The 15,789-nt window shown below is 42.8% G+C and overlaps 1 protein-coding gene across 9 annotated transcripts in view; it reads left to right on the plus strand.

The window, feature by feature from the left end:
* The first annotated feature begins 11,381 nt into the window (after positions 1 to 11,381).
* Positions 11,382 to 15,789, plus strand: part of UBE3A (ubiquitin protein ligase E3A) — a 121,414-nt gene continuing 117,006 nt past the window's right edge. For 8 of the 9 annotated variants that reach the window (XM_050797982.1, XM_050797987.1, XM_050797984.1 and 5 more), the window contains exon 1: positions 11,382 to 11,973. The gene's annotated coding sequence lies outside the window, so the exon portion shown is untranslated. Of the gene's footprint in view, positions 11,974 to 12,135; positions 12,411 to 15,789 lie in introns of those variants that run through there. The other variant, XM_050797990.1, reaches the window with a different exon arrangement.

The following is a 15,789-nucleotide window of genomic DNA, read 5'->3' on the forward strand; positions in this document are numbered from 1 at the left end:
TACATGAAACTAGGTCCAAGCTTCCAGATATCTTCTCTGCTGGAGTCACACAGAGATACACTTAATCATCTCTGCAATACTGTGTAACACATATGAAGTAGCTTCCTGTTTGGCAATACTTCATAAGTTCTGCCATTATTTGAAGATAACCCTCACCTTGGTGTCCAGGGTTTTCACAGGTATTAGTGGTCAGTCACATAGGCATATAGTACCTGTGTGACTTCTATTCCAGCCACCACCGCAAACCTCTCCTCTCCCTGCTGGCTCCTAAATCAAAAACAGGCATTTACCATAAATCACTTTGTTAGGATGAACTTATCTGGTCAAACTGATACAGCATGACCCACAGCCTCAGGTATATATAAGTCTCTTACCAGGCAGAATATTTCAGGGTCTCGGAGGTTAGTCAGGGGCTAGTCAAGGACCAATCCTGAAGGCAGGCCTTTTTTTTTTTTTTAAGACAGAGTCTCGCTCTGTCACCCAGGCTGGAGTGCAGTGGCGCGATCTCGGTCCACTGCAAGCTCTGCCTCCCGGGTTCACGCCATTCTCCTGCCTCAGCCTCCCGAGTAGCTGGGACTACAGGCACCCGCCACCACACCTGGATAATATTTTGTATTTTTAGTAGAGATGGGGTTTCACCGTGTTAGCCAGGATGATCTTGATCTCCCAACTTCATGATCCGCCTGCCTCGGCCTCCCAAAGTGCTGGGATTACAGGCGTGAGCCAAGGCAGGCCTTTTTTTGGAACCTACAGGGTTTGACCAATCCAGGACTGCTGAGTTAACCCTTTCCTGTGCAGCAAGAAAAGATTTATTTAAAAAAAATTGGAAATATCACAGTTTAATCACAAGGGATGAAAAGACAGCCTTTAGGTTTTATTACTGAGAACATTTCCCAGAGTCACATCATAAAACTGGCCTGCTAAGGAAGACGTTGTCTCTGATAACCCAGAACAAGGTTAAATTGCTTGTGGTTTACGGTTTTATATATGAGAATGCCCTGGTTCTTATGGAAAACATGCTGGGATAAAGCGTTACAAAGTCTGTAACTTACGACAAAAGGGTCATAGCTGGAGACAACAGATGAATGGATAGATAGAACAAATATGGCCAGATATAAACTACCAGGACATCTAGCTAAAGAAAATATGGGTATTGATTATACTACTCTCTAAACTTTTCTTTAGGTTTAAAAAATGACCAAGAAATACGGAAGTACAGACAACTCTGGCATGTTTCATATGAGAAGTATTTGACATAAAAGAGAAATTGGGAGGCTGGGTGTGGGGCTCATGCCTGTAATCTTGGCACTTTAGGAGGCTGAAGTGAAAGAATCGCTTGAGCCCAGGAGTTCAAGACCAGTCTGGGTAACATAGCGAAACCTAATCTCTACTTAAATATATATATAAAATAAATGAAAAAAAAAGAGAAATAGGAGAAAAGCTACTGAGAGCTAGATAATAGGTTTAGTAGGTTTGAAAGGCCTGAAGAAGTTCAGACAAAAGGACTTCTAGATGTGAGGAAATTACAATCAGGTAATAAAATATAATACTGTTGACACTTGGCACCCATAGTGAGAAATACCACAGAAACATGGAAAAAAAGGAAAATATGATTGCCTTTGGGTGTCAACCTTTTGGCTTATTCACAAATGGACCAAAGCAGAGTTTGTTGTAAGTCACTTAAAAAAAGAAATGGCTTCCAGGCCTGCAAGATATAATGGAAGCCTGACATTTCTAAAGAAAAGGGCTGGTCATCAATGAAAACACTGGATAGAATCAGACGAGGAAATGCTGGCTCTAACTTCCTAGGGGATATTTGCCCAAAAGCTTCGAATACTCTCATTCCCCTGTCAATGATACTTCACAGAAGTTGAATGTATCAGGTACCAACTGTCCAGTTCCTTCAATTCCTGTTCAGTCACTTCCCTTTGTCTAATTTTCAAACTTCCTAAGAACCTTCTGTTATGTGCGGACCCTGTGTGTCCTCTTACAGGGAAAAAATGCTCTGGTCACATGCATACCAGTCCTTTCCAGCATTCCAGTTCCTGTGATGGGTACTTTTCAATTTAAATCAATAAAGCGGCATTCTGATTTTATAATTCCATCTCTTGAGTTTGTTAAAGGTGAGTTTGGTTGGTAGGCTGTCTTAAATCGGCTTCTAAGCCTGCAATCATGAGGGCCAGACCTGAACTGTAGTCAGCTCACCAACTTTGGCTCATTTGTTCATTTGTTTGTGTGGTAAACGCGATTGGTGCCCTGGATCTTCCTACTGTATTGTATGCCAGTCCTAGCGTCAATTGCAGCACCTGCATTTCTTGCTTAGGGCTCTCTCTGACCAGCTGGAGCTGCTGTGTCCCAACCACTGCAAGCCAGCCAGATGACGATAACAACATTATACACTCACAGGATAATTGTGAAGTGTGTGTTCTACACTGACTCCCAGAGTTCAACAGAAGTAAACTCCAGTTGCCCAAACCTTTTTTGCTTCCTCCCTTCCCTAACTCACTTACTTCCTTACCAGTGTTTCTAGGGATCACCTCCCAAATAAATTACTTGCACTCAAATCATTGCCTCAAGATCTGTTTCTGGGAGAAACACAAACTAAGACAACTTCGTCCATTCATTCATCATTTATTGAGCTTAATCAATTATTAATAAGTCCTTAAGGCACAAAATAAGTCCTTAGCAACATGTTATCTCTTTTCTCATCACAATATTATCCCCTTTACAAATGAAGAAATCGAGGTTGAAATAAATTAAGTAGCTGGCTCAGTATCACATAATTAGGACAGAGTGATAGAAAGGATTGATGCAGATGAAGATGGCTGGGACTCCCAGATGACCAGTCTTGAATGGAACAGTATAAAAAAGGAGTTTTCTGCTGGGGTAATAATTTGAGAATACTATAAGATTGCTACGAAGCAATGAAAAAAGGGATTACTGAATGACTGAGGAAACATTTCAATGAAATATAGTTTTGAAATTTTTGTTTTCTAGGAAAGCAACATGCTGCAATAAGAGCGCACACAAAAACCCGCACACACATACACCTGTGGGTTTAAATCCTAGCACTACTAGTTTTTAGGTGTAAGACATGGGCAAGTTGCTTACTTTCTCTAAGCTCAATTTTCTAATCCATACAGTGTATAATATCCAAGATTGTTGTATGAATTAATGAGATTTATTTAAACAACTGGCACCTAATGAGTGCACAAATTTAATTTGCAGAAATGTACTGTCCTTTCAGGAACTTTGTGGTAAGTACTGAAATATGGATGCAATCAGTACTATGCTTACCAGTAACCTAAAAAAAGAAGCAATATAAAATATTTATGTCATAAATGATATCTATATTACTATCTTTAAAAATATTGGTCTTTCCATATGTAGTATGCTAATTTAATGTTACAAAATAAAAGTAAAACCAACAATTTTAATAAGTTAAGCTTTAAGTACAAAATTTTGTTGGAAGCAATGCCAAAGAGTCCACATAGTAACATTTATCATTTTGATAACAAAATTTTGTGTTCTGTATGTGGGCCTCAAGCAGTACTAAAACAAAATAGTGTATCAATTATAAATGATACTCACGATTCTTCCCTAATCAGATGTTTTTATGAGTTGAGAGATTCTGAACAAAAACAGTAAGTGTAGAATGTCTGTACCATCTTTAATACTAAGATTTAATTTAATCAATGCATTTCCTTAGATTTAGAAAATCATTTTGTTAGAGTCCATGTTAGAATCAGTATATGTATTTAAAATGGAATTCGAGATATGGATTGTAGTGTGAATGACTTCAAATAACTCAAATGATGCACATGTCAGAAGGAAACATTTCTAAGGGCTGCTTCATTGATTCAAGTGGAACTGTTTTATTCAGAACAGCTCAGATTAGCAGCAGCAGCAGCTGGTGTTCAATGAAATGCTTCCCTTTTCCACCTACTCTCCAGCTGGGTTAAGACAGGCACAAAAAGATTGGGATGACCAAGGTCAAAGCATGATTTGATAGACTTCCAGGTTTTTGCTCCACTAACTTCTTGTGTAGTCTTGCCTATAGAGGCAATTAGTGAAATTGGCGGTTGAAAAAGTCATAGCTTTAGAAGGACTTCATAGATCATCTTGTTCAATATCTTAATTTTATACTTCATATACCAAGGTTCTAATTAAAATACTTTATTGTTGCATATTTATTGGAAGTGACAAGAAGTTAAGATTTCTTACATTTATTTCATTTGCCTGATTTTTCTGTTCCCACTGAATTGTATAAGCAGGCACCACTGCAGCTTGTATCTCTACTTGACATAACTAAAAAATGAAACATTCAAAGATACACTACTTTATTACATGTTAGCTCAGTAAAGGGGTCCTCTATTAGATATGCTGGTCTCAGTTCTTAACTTTTACGCTCATAAAGCCTGATTCACTCATTCAAACCTTTTTTGAGGAGTTACCAGGTTTTAGCCGTTGAGATAGATACTGAGGACACAAGAAGTCAAGGGTGCTCTCCTCTCTCAAGGAGCTTAAGGGAAGACAGAAGTGCCAAGCACATACATCGAGTGTGTAGAAGGCACACAGAGGCATAAGCAATGACCCTGCTTGAGAAGATCTGAAAGGCTTCTCAGAGGAGGAGCTTGAACTTATCTAAAAGGTAGAATAAACTGCATGCAAAAGAGCTCCAAATGTCTCTCAAGTGTAAGTCATACTGCCTAAGCAATATATTCATGTGGGAAGTGGGAGATGGGGCTGGAATGGAGGCAGGGACCACATTCAATGGGCCCTGTTTTTGGAGTTTAGACATTATTCAGAAGGCCATGGTGAGCCACTGATAGAGTTAAGAAAGGCAGCAAGGTGATAATACATGTTTCTTAAGAAAACATACTGTGATGAGGACACTTGGCAGGAAAGTAGTATAATATGAACCAGCACTCTATGAATGTTGGGGTTAAAATAGTGAATTAGGTAATATGATCTTACCCTTCTGGAACTTAACAGTCTAGTGCAGAAACACTACGGGTCTAAACACTAAGGGTCTAAATTAAGGTAGTAGCAGCGGAAATAGAAGGAAATGGATGTTATGATAATGATGATGATGATAATATTACCATTTACTGAACACTTCCCATGTGTCAGGCACTAAACACTTCATATGCACTATCTTTGTCCATTCTCCACACAGTAGCTAGAGTTTTTCTATAGCTCTTATCATAACTCTCTCAAACCCTTCCAGAGGCTTCCCACCTCCTTCAGCACAAATACCTAAGTTCTTAGGAAAAGCTACAAAGTCCTCCAGGCTGTGACCCACTGTGACTTCTCTGAGCTCACCTTCAACTCCTCGTTTCTCTCTCTAGCCACAGTGCCTTGCTAGCTGTTCCTAGATGACTCTAGGCACCTTTCTGCTTCAGGGCCCTCTCTATCTAGAAGGTTCTTCCCTTTATATTCCCACAGTTCATTCCTCACTTCTGTCAAGCCTCTGATTAAATGAATTCTTTTCAATAAGACCTTCTCTGGCCACTTGGCACGACAGAACTCCTGTAGCATTCCCTATTCCCTTTGCCTTGCTTTATATTTCTCCTTAACGTATCATATTCTGACATAACACATATGTGTTGGTTTTCTTCCTCCATGGATCACAAACTCCATGAGGGTAGACTGTTTTTGTTCATTGCTGTATTCTCAGCACTGAGAACAGTGCCGGCACATATCCATTCAATAAATATGAATGGATGAATGAAGGATTATAATGGTCCTATGAGGATGGTACTATTATTTTTTCCCACTTTCCCAAAGAGGAAACAGGTATCAATTGAGGTACTCAAGGTTGGATTTCTGGTAACTAGAAGAACTGGGATTTGCATGGCGGGGCGGGGGCGGGGGGCGGTGGGGGCCGGGGGTAGCCTGCCTTTGTTGAGTTGTACTATGTGCCCAGCATTATTGTAAGAGCTTTATGTATATTAACACTTAATCCCTACAACTCCATTTTATAGATGAGGAAACTAAATCAGAAAGGGGTTTACAATCTTGCCTGGAATCTCTGCACTTGTAAGTTGGGAGCCTGTGCTGTCAGCCACTTTGCTTCACTAATTCTAAGGCCTATTCTTTGGAGAGATACAACTTTGCCTCTTAATTGCCAGGAGAGTGAGGGAGAGGAAGAAATCTAGGATTACTACCATTATTATTATTGGGGACCGCCATAGATGGTAGAGTCACCAATCAAGTCAAAGAATGTAGGATGAGTTGGTGTCATTCTTCTCTAACTCGACTTCCACATGCAACTGCCTCCTGATATCTTTGCTTGGATACTGAGACACAAGGTCAGCTGCAGTTAAAGGGATTTAGAATAACCATGGGAGATCACAGAAGTTATTTGTCTTGCATCAGAGTTGACCTGGTTCACAGGACTTGCTCAATGAAGTCCTCAGGGCCCCACCTTGTTGCTCTGCAATCCCTAGAATGTTTCCCAGTGTCTTAGTCTGTTTATGCTGCTATAACAAAATACCTGAGACTGGGAAATTTGTAAAGAACAGAAATATACTTTTTCACAGTTCTAAAGGCTGGGAAGTACAAGATAAGACCCCCAGCAGGTTCAGTGTCTGGTGAGAGCTGCTGTTTCCAAGGTGGGACCTTATTGCTATATCCTCTGGAGGGGATGAATGCTGTGTCCTCGTGTGGCTAAAGGGATGGAAGGGCAAAAGAAGGTCTAAGCTAGTTCCCTCCAGTCCTTTCACAAGGGTACTAATCTATCCATGAGGCAGGGCCCTCATGATTTAATCAGCTGCTAATATCATCACAATGGGGATTAAGTTTCAACATGAATTTTGAAGGGGACACCATCATTCAAACCACAGCATCTTTCAACATAGTTTACTACCCCAACTATTTCATACATACATTCATCAGAAAAGGACAAAAGGGCAAGAGACACCCAATTCCTTTCAGAAAATGATCTAGAAGTTGCATACATCATTTCTTCTCACATCCTACTGGCCAGAACTTAAGAGATATGGCCACACTTAGGGTGTATTATAGGCAACCATGTGTCTGGCTAGATGTTCTATTATCATGAATGAACAGGAGAATGCATAAGAGTCAGCTAGCAAGCAGTTTGTACAACAGATATCCAACAGGTATCTCAAATTTAACATTACCAAAACTAAATTCCTGCTTGTTCTCCCAAAACCTGCTCCTTTGCACTGTTATCACATCTCAGTCCATGGTGGAAAAGAGAACAAACTCAGGGGTTTGATGTTAAACATGTTGAGCTTGAGGTGCCTGTAGAACACCCAGTACAGGTTTCCAGTAAGGTGTTGAAGATTCTGTGTCTGGTGCTTCTGACTGAGGTCTGTGTTCAAGACTCAGGCTTGATTCCTGACCAAAATAAGTGACAGAAGAGTGTATGTAAAAGGTACTGTTCAAAGATTATAACATGGTAGCAAAGAGAACCAAGGATGGGGAGGGAAGATTCTGCACAGGAGACCTGAGGAAGCGCGGCCGAAGACACGGCAGAAGAGCAGAGAATGTAAGGTGACAGAACCAAGGGAGCAGTTTCCAGGAGGCAGTGGTTAGCAGTGTGGAAGGCTGCAGAGAGGTCAGATGTTGTGAAAATTGAGAAGCAACCTCTCAATTTGGCCTTAGGCCATAGTGAAATTGACACAAGCAATGTATACAGTAAAATGGAGGGAGTTGCTAAATTTCTGTAGCTGAAGAGGAATTTGGAAGGTAATAGCAATCCAAGTATAGACAGTTTTTCTAAATAGAAGGAACAAAGTAGAGGGAGAATTTATGAACAGGAGAGGGAATGATTAAGGGAGTAAGAGTCTTGAGTTAATTTCCCTTCCCTCAAGAAATAAAAATTACCTGTAGAAAGGACAGAAGGATGGCTTCTACCTTAAGACTCGAGGTCAGAAAGAATGCAAATTTAGACAGGTCTGTAGGGATAAGGGTGGGGGGGTATGTAGGAGTTCATACCTGCTGTGTGCAATACTAAACAATGATACACACACCACAACCACCACCACCACCACCACTACTAAGCACTAACATTTATTGAGCACTTTATATGCCAGAAGAGTGTTCTTCATGGAGCTAAGCTTGCTTAACAGTATTTCTTAAATAATGGAAGCTATTCATATATTGAAAGCTTAGCGTTTTTCAAAGGTTGAGTGTGTAATATTCGGATGTGGCCTAAAAATAGCAACAGTGACTTCTATCCCAGCATATCTGAATTTTGTCTCTTCCACGCTCTTGACTTACTTCTGATCCTGGGGCATGCTGAGCAGTAAAAAAAGTTGTTTTTGCATTTTGATTCATCTGCTATGACTGGCATCAATAAGAAATCTTCGGCAATAAAACAGCTCTGTCAAAAAACAACTTCACCAGCAATTCAGGGCAAAATGTTTCCTTTGAAAAAAAAGTTTGTTGGCCCAATGCAGTGGCTCACGCCTATAATCCCAGCACTTTGGGAGGCTGAGGCAGGCGGATCACGAGGTCAGGAGATCGAGACCATTCCGGCTAACACGGTGAAACCCCATCTCTACTAAAAATACAAAAAATTAGCCTAGGCTGGTGGTGGGTGCTTGTAGTCCCAGCTACTAGGGAGGCTGAGGCAGGAGAATGGCATGAACCCGGGAGGCGGAGCTTGCAATGAGCCGAGATTGCACCACTGCATTCCAGCGTGGGCGACAGAGCGAGACTCCATCTCAAAAAAATAATAATAATAAAATAAAATGTTTGTTAGTATTAGCAGATACATATTAGTAGGTACCCCCCATGATCAATGAAGTGTTGGGTTACTCTGAAAAAGCGTCCAATCTTACAGGTGTGACTTCCTCTTGAACTGCAAGTTCTTGAGGGCAGGGATAGAGACTGTTCATCTTTTATTGTTTCCCAAGGTCTGGAACATAAATAGTAGTTCAAGTAGTCCAACGTATGACATACAAATAGTTCTGGGTAAACATTAGCTCAAAGTTTGCTCAAGGCATTGGATGCAGATGTTTATAAAATTAAATTGTTCTTTTTACTGTACACTTGAAATGAGAAAATTATTAGAAACCACTGGGTCTCATTTTGACAAGAAAAGTCTGAAGAAATCACTGTTCACTTAGTAGATACAAAGTTGTTTTTCTGGGAAAAACACACCTGGAAAAAAAAAAAAGTGGGTCTGACATGGGAGAATTTTTTTTTCCATATAAACAGATATACAGGGAAGTGGAACACTACTAGTATCTTAAGGATTCCTGAAAATATTTATGTTGGTAAGTTTGATCAGCAAACATTTCTAAATTTGAAAATGGATAAAGCAAAAAGCACAGTGAAGTCTGGAAAGAAGTCTAATACTAATGTCACACATAAGAATACATATTTAAAATTAATGAACTAAAAGGGATATAGGTAATTTCTCCAGATTCCTAGGAAGAATTAAGACCCTCCTTGATCCCAGTAAAGCAATGAATAGTCATTCTGACATCTAGCTAAAAGCAGACTTATTTCCTTTCGGTCTTTAATCTTTTTGGAACTCAAGGATTTCTGCCACACTTTGATACACCAGGCCATTATAAAATTACACCTCATTTATTGACAATTTCTACTTAAAAGGAAGAATACCTAAAAGTATCTCCATACGCTAGATATAGTAGAAATGGTATGCTTTAATTAGTCTAACAATAAAGTCCTTAAAGATTTGCATTCTTTGTTGCCTATTTTGAAAACTTGCAAAGATTAATTTTTATAAAGATTATGATTTTTTTTTTTTTTTTTTTTGGGACGGAGTCTTGCTGTCGCTCAGGCTGGTGTGCAGTGGTGGGATCTGGGCTCACTGCAAGCTCCGCCTCCTGCGTTCACGTCATTCTCCTGCCTCAGCCTCCCGAGTAGCTGGGACTACAGGCGCTGCCACCACCCCCGGCTAATCTTTTTGTATTTTTAGTAAGAGATGGGGTTTCACCGTGTTAGCCAGGATGGTCTCGATCTCCTGACCTCGTGATCTGCCTGCCTCGGCCTCCCAAATCTGGGATTAAGATTATGTTTCTTACCAGTCCTTTCCATGAAATCTAACAGCAAATAGTTTACAAATGTGGATGTGTACTGAGAGGAAATGAAAAGTGAATAACGAGCTGAGTTAAAACATCTTAGAATATGGCTGAATACTATCATTTATCATCAGTTGTCCTAGAATAACTTAAATTCTTCTAGCTTATTGTTGTTTTTTCGATAGTTGATTATAGTTGTGAGGCGGGATACACACACACCCACACTATAACAAAGATTTTCTGAGACTGACAGTTAAAAAATACAGTGTTGGCCGAGCACTGTGGCTCATGCCTATAGTCCCAGAATTTTGGGAGGCTGAGGTGGGAGGATCACTTGAGGCCAGGAGCTTGACATAGCAAGACTCCATCTCCAAGTTTAAAAACAAAAATAAATTAAAAAAAGATACACTGCTATGTATGACTGTTGATATAAAAAATCTGAATACTAGACATGGCGACTCATATGCTACTTCAAGGGCTTATCAACAAAGTTGCTAGTCGTAACACTGTGAATTGTTAATGATACTGTTTTGGCTTTGCTAGCAAGTGTTGTAAAGCTACATATACACATACATACACACACCCCTTTTAAAATAAAATGGTGATCCTGGTACTAAATATGATTTTAAATGGATTTAATTTTAATTTTAATGGCTTGAACTAGGTTCAGCTGTCATAGGGATCAAAATTAGCCTCTATCCCAGCTGGGGTCAACCAGGGAGCCACTTTTCTTAACCGACAACCTACTGCACGTCAACAACTGCAGGAGACGGGACTTTACCTTCGTCTCCGGTAAACTAGTTGACACATCCCGTGTTGGCAAGAGGCCTAAGCAGATGACCTTGGTCCTCTAAAATCTGGCCTGCACACTCGGGGCACCCCTGCAACACCTATAAAGACAGCTCCAGATAGAAAAGGGTTGGGGTGGAAAAGTTAATAACGCCAGGCACCTGCCCCGCCTCGGGGCTGGGGGCTATTCCTGCGGTTTCAGCTGACTTTCGGAGCCATTCGTCTCCCTACACAGTCGGAGGCATTCCTCGGCTGGGTACACCAAGGGGCTCTGCAACCCTCCTGGGGGGTGCCCAGAGGGCTTCCGGATGTACCAGGTTTATTCTTTCGGGTCACAGACAGCACAAACTAAAAGGAGGGATTACCCTTTCTGTCCAGTCGCAAGATGGCGACCGACCCTGGTGGGACTCCGAGGGGCCGCGGGCCACCTCCTCTTCCCAACGACCCGTGCGCCGGCGGCGACGGCAAGCGGGGGGGGAGGCGGAGCCGGCGAGGGAAGGAGGGGCGGAGCGCGGCGCCCTCCCGCGCGTCTTGGCCCCGCCCCACGTCCCCGCGTCCCGGCCTGGAGCCCTCGCCCGGCCGGGCGGCGCGCGCTGCCTGCCGGGATACTCGGCCCGCCCAGCCAGTCCTCCCGTCTTGCGCCGCGGCCGCGAGATCCGTGTTTCTCCCAAGATGGTGGCGCTGGGCTCGGGGTGACTACAGGAGACGACAGGGCCTTTTCCCTTCGCCAGGACCCGACACACCAGGCTTCGCTCGCTCGCGCACCCCTCCGCCGCGTAGCCATCCGCCAGCCCGGGCGCCCGCCATCCGCCGCCTACTTACGCTTCACCTCTGCCGACCCGGCGCGCTCTGCTGCGGGCGGCGGCGCCTCCTTCGGCTCCTCCTCGGAATAGCTCGCGGCCTGTAGCCCCTGGCAGAAGGGCCCCGCAGCCCCCGGTGTGGACAGGCAGCGGCGGCTGGCGACGAACGCCGGAATTTTGGCGGCTCCGGCGCCCCCTTTCCCGGCCTCGTTTTCCGGATAAGGAAGCGCGGGTCCCGCATGAGCCCCGGCGGTGGCGGCAGCGAAAGGGAACGAGGCGGTGGCGGGCGGAGGCGGCGGGCGAGGGCGACGACGACCAGTGAGGCGGCCGCCGCAGCCCAGGCGCGGGGGCGACGACAGGTCAGTGTTGCCGCGGCCTGCGCCAGGCGGCGCTGGCTCCCCTCCGTCACTCGGCCGGCCTTCGGGGCCCGCGGTGGCGAGGTCGGCGCCCCGCTTCCCCGCCCCCCCGCCGCCGAGGCGAGTGTTTGGGGGCGCGTGGTCCGGAGGGGCTGGTGCCAGAAGTAGGCCCCTGGTGGCCGCGGCTGCTGCAGTCTTAACTGTCAGTCCTGGCTGAGCGCCGGCGGGAGGGTTTTGTCGCCCGAGGGGACGCGAGCGGGCCCGGGGCGGGGCTGGACGTGCGAGGCGTCGAGATTTGGGCCTCCTCGGAGAGAGGCTTGTCGAGCCAGCCGGGGCCCCGGACTGGGAAGGGCAGGCCCTTTCCTTCCAAGGGGAGCTCTTTCTCGGCGTTTTCGAGGTTTCTGGCTCTCTTGGGGAAGACATATTTAGCCGTGTGCTTGGTGGGTTGGGGTTTTGGGGGTGGATTGATGGGAAGGGAGGGCGGAGGAAGTGGTATGTCAAGCCCAAGGGTTGTGCGCACAGATTACTCATGTGTTGCCGTCCACCAGGATTTCTGAAGTTGAACGTGAGTACTGGCTTTGCCAGAGACTGCTGTGTTATATGCAGACCTGCATGCAAGCAGTTGGCCTTTTTTTTTCCCCCCTTTTCACTGGAGAAAATGAAAAGGATGCTTTCCTCATCTTAGTGGTAAAGGCTTTTGTTGGTAAAGGTGGAATTGAATGTACCAAATGCCTTAGTCCGTGAAATTTTAAAAATAATTTTAATACAGTGGTGAAGCTTGGCAACCTTGAAAGAGAATTTAGCGTCTAAATTTTTTTAATGACTTTTTATGGATGTGCTAAATTAGTAACAGTACAAAATCTGTTTGAGATTATTAAGAGGCTAGGGTGCTGCTGAAAATATAAAGTAATAGCATATGGGGTTTGCAGTGCATAGTTAACCTCAATCATGAAGGAATATGGATATGACGCGTAATTTTGGATCATTTCACTGCCTGCAATATTGAGAGAAGCAACAAATTACAGAGTTTTTTGGGAGACGACTTAAAGTTTAAGAAATACAACTGTCGGAAGTTACCTGTCAGAGACACAAAGGTACCCAATCAATCTTGTGGAATACATTGGACAAGTGGGGTAAGGTGTTTGTCTCACACTGCTGACCAGTAAGTACTCTTAAGAGGTGATTTGGTAAATCATGTGGAATTTAGAATTTAGGAGAGAGAAGAAAGTTTTATCTTGGTATGTATAGTGGAAATAACTTTGAAATTAGATCCTGTTTTTAAATCTAAGCTACTTACCACATTTTTAGTGAAATGAATACAATATTAATGATGTGACTGATAAACCCTAAGGATGACCAGAAACCCTTTTAAGAAACGCTAATAGTCTTGACCAAAAATGAAATAGCTTCAAGAAATAATTTGCAATGTTTGTGTATTTATAATATACACAGGAGAAATACAAGAACAGAATATGTAGAGGTAACTCATAATCTTTACAAAATTAGAATGTAAACTATGCAAGTCTTACTGTGTCAATATTTATTAACCTGCATTAGTTTGCTAAGTAGTATGCTCACCATCCTCTGGACATTGCCCCTGTCCCTGAGGAGCTTAACTTTATACAGAGATACAAAATACTGTGTTTTGATTTCCTGTCAGAGGATTTATAAGCTACTTATGTTTTATCTGTCCTAAATTCTGCCCTTTTTTTTTCATGGCTGAAAAAATAACTTCCTAAGAAAGGCACGTACTAGTCAGAGGTGTGGGGAAAAAGTGTTCTCATCCCACTTGTCCAGTCCATTTAACAGTATTTATTGGGTACCTACAGTGTCTTTGACATGTGACATCGAATCAGTTGTATTTCTTAAACTTCATATCATTTCTATTTCAATCACCTCCTTCTCCCCTCCAAAAAAATTTACTGTGTAAACTGTGATAATACACTGTTTCTCTCAGTGTCAGTCAGTGGAATGATCCAGATGTATAGGTCATAGCAAAGTTTTTCATCCCAAGCTCTTAAAATGATGTTTCCAAATGTCCATTTTCTTAAATGACTGCTAATGTTCTCCAATCGTGTTACACATATTTTGTTTAGACCTATAATTGTATAGGTCTAAATGTAGAAACATTACATTATGTACTTATGCAGCTGCTGAAAGAAAATTAGTTTTCTAATTTTTAGATCGGGGTGAAGACAAACTTTTAGAAGTGATCTTTCAGTAAAATACTGGATGAAGTCTTAGGTGCTCTTTTTATGCTGGTTCAGGACAAAAGTTTTTTTGACTGGTTTTGAGTTTTCCCCTCACTGCCAAATGTAAGGATAAAATGTAGTAACAAGACAAATTGGTATGTATAGTGGTAATGTCTTTGGAATTAGACCCTACTTTTAATTCTGACCTTATTAATCTTGGTAAGCCACAGTTTTGTTACCTGTAAAATGGGTTGGTGAAACTTCCCCAGAGTTGTGAGGCTTAAAGTATGTAAAACGCCTAACACGCAGGCACTCAATAAGTATTACCTTAGAAATCTTCCTATCCAGTTTTTCTGAATGGTCTGGAAGCACTTTGTATATAATGGACTACAGCATGTTATCCTTTTTATTGTTTATTTCTTTTCTCATTAGCTATGAACTCTTTAAGGCCAGGAATTCCTAGTGTTTACCAGAGAATGCGTTACTAGATGTCTTAGTCTGTTCTGGCTACTATTACAAAACACCACAGACAGGGTGGTGTATAAACAACGGAAGTTTTATTTCTCACGGTTCTGGGGACTGAGAAGTCCAACCAAGATCAAGGTACCGACAAATTTGACATCTTAGTGAGGGCCCTCTTCCCTTGTTCATAGACAGCTAGCTGTCTTTTCACTATAACTTCATGTAGTAGAAGAGTAGAGGGGGCTCTATAGGGCCTCTTTTATAGAGGCATTAATTCCATTAATGAGGGCAAAGCCTCCCAAAGGCCCCAGCTGTTAATACTGTCACCTTGGCGGTTAGGCTTTCAACATGAATTTTGGGGGACACATTCAGACCACAGCACTAGAGCAGTCATGAATTAGTTATTGGTAAATCAGTAAATGATCAACTAACATTGATTAGGTTCCTCCTGTGGCTTCTATGAGCTGAGCTAGGTACTGACGCCACAAAGACAAGAAAGCTGTCTGTCTTTTTGAATGCTTATAATTGAGTGACTTTCTCACATTCATGTGTGTGTGTATGTGTGTGTGTGTGTGTGTAAAACCCCATCACATAATGGAACTTCATTCTCCCATGCCCTTCCAATCTAAGAGCAGTTCTGTGGACTCAATACCTCCTACCCACCAGCTGCTACTCTGAAAATTTACTTTTGTACTCATTTTAAAAAGTTCAGCCCTTTGGCACATGCGTTATTACTTCATGCCTTGGTCCCAGCCCACCACCCCAGTATCTGGCATGTAGTGTATTAGTGTGTGTGTGTGTGTGTGTGTGTGTGTGTGTGTATGTATATAGAATTTAAAATTTTTGGCCGGGTGCGGTGGCTCACGCCTGTAATCCCAACGCTTTGGGAGGCTGAGGTGGGCGGATCACGAGGTCAGGAGATCGAGACCATCCTAGCTAACACGGTGAAACCCCGTCTCTACTAAAAATGCAAAAATTAGCCAGGTGTGGTGGCGGGCGCCTGTAGTCCCAGCTACTTGGGAGTCTGAGGCAGGAGAATGGCATGAACCCGGGAGGCGGAGTTTGCAGTGAGCTGAGATCTGGCCACTGCACTCCAGCCTGGGAGACAGAGTGAGACTCAGTCTCAAAAAAAAATAAAAATTAAAAAAAATAAAGAATTTAAAAT

The sequence above is a fragment of the Macaca thibetana genome, chromosome 7 (genome assembly GCF_024542745.1).
Source record: "Macaca thibetana thibetana isolate TM-01 chromosome 7, ASM2454274v1, whole genome shotgun sequence".
NCBI lineage: Eukaryota > Metazoa > Chordata > Mammalia > Primates > Cercopithecidae > Macaca > Macaca thibetana.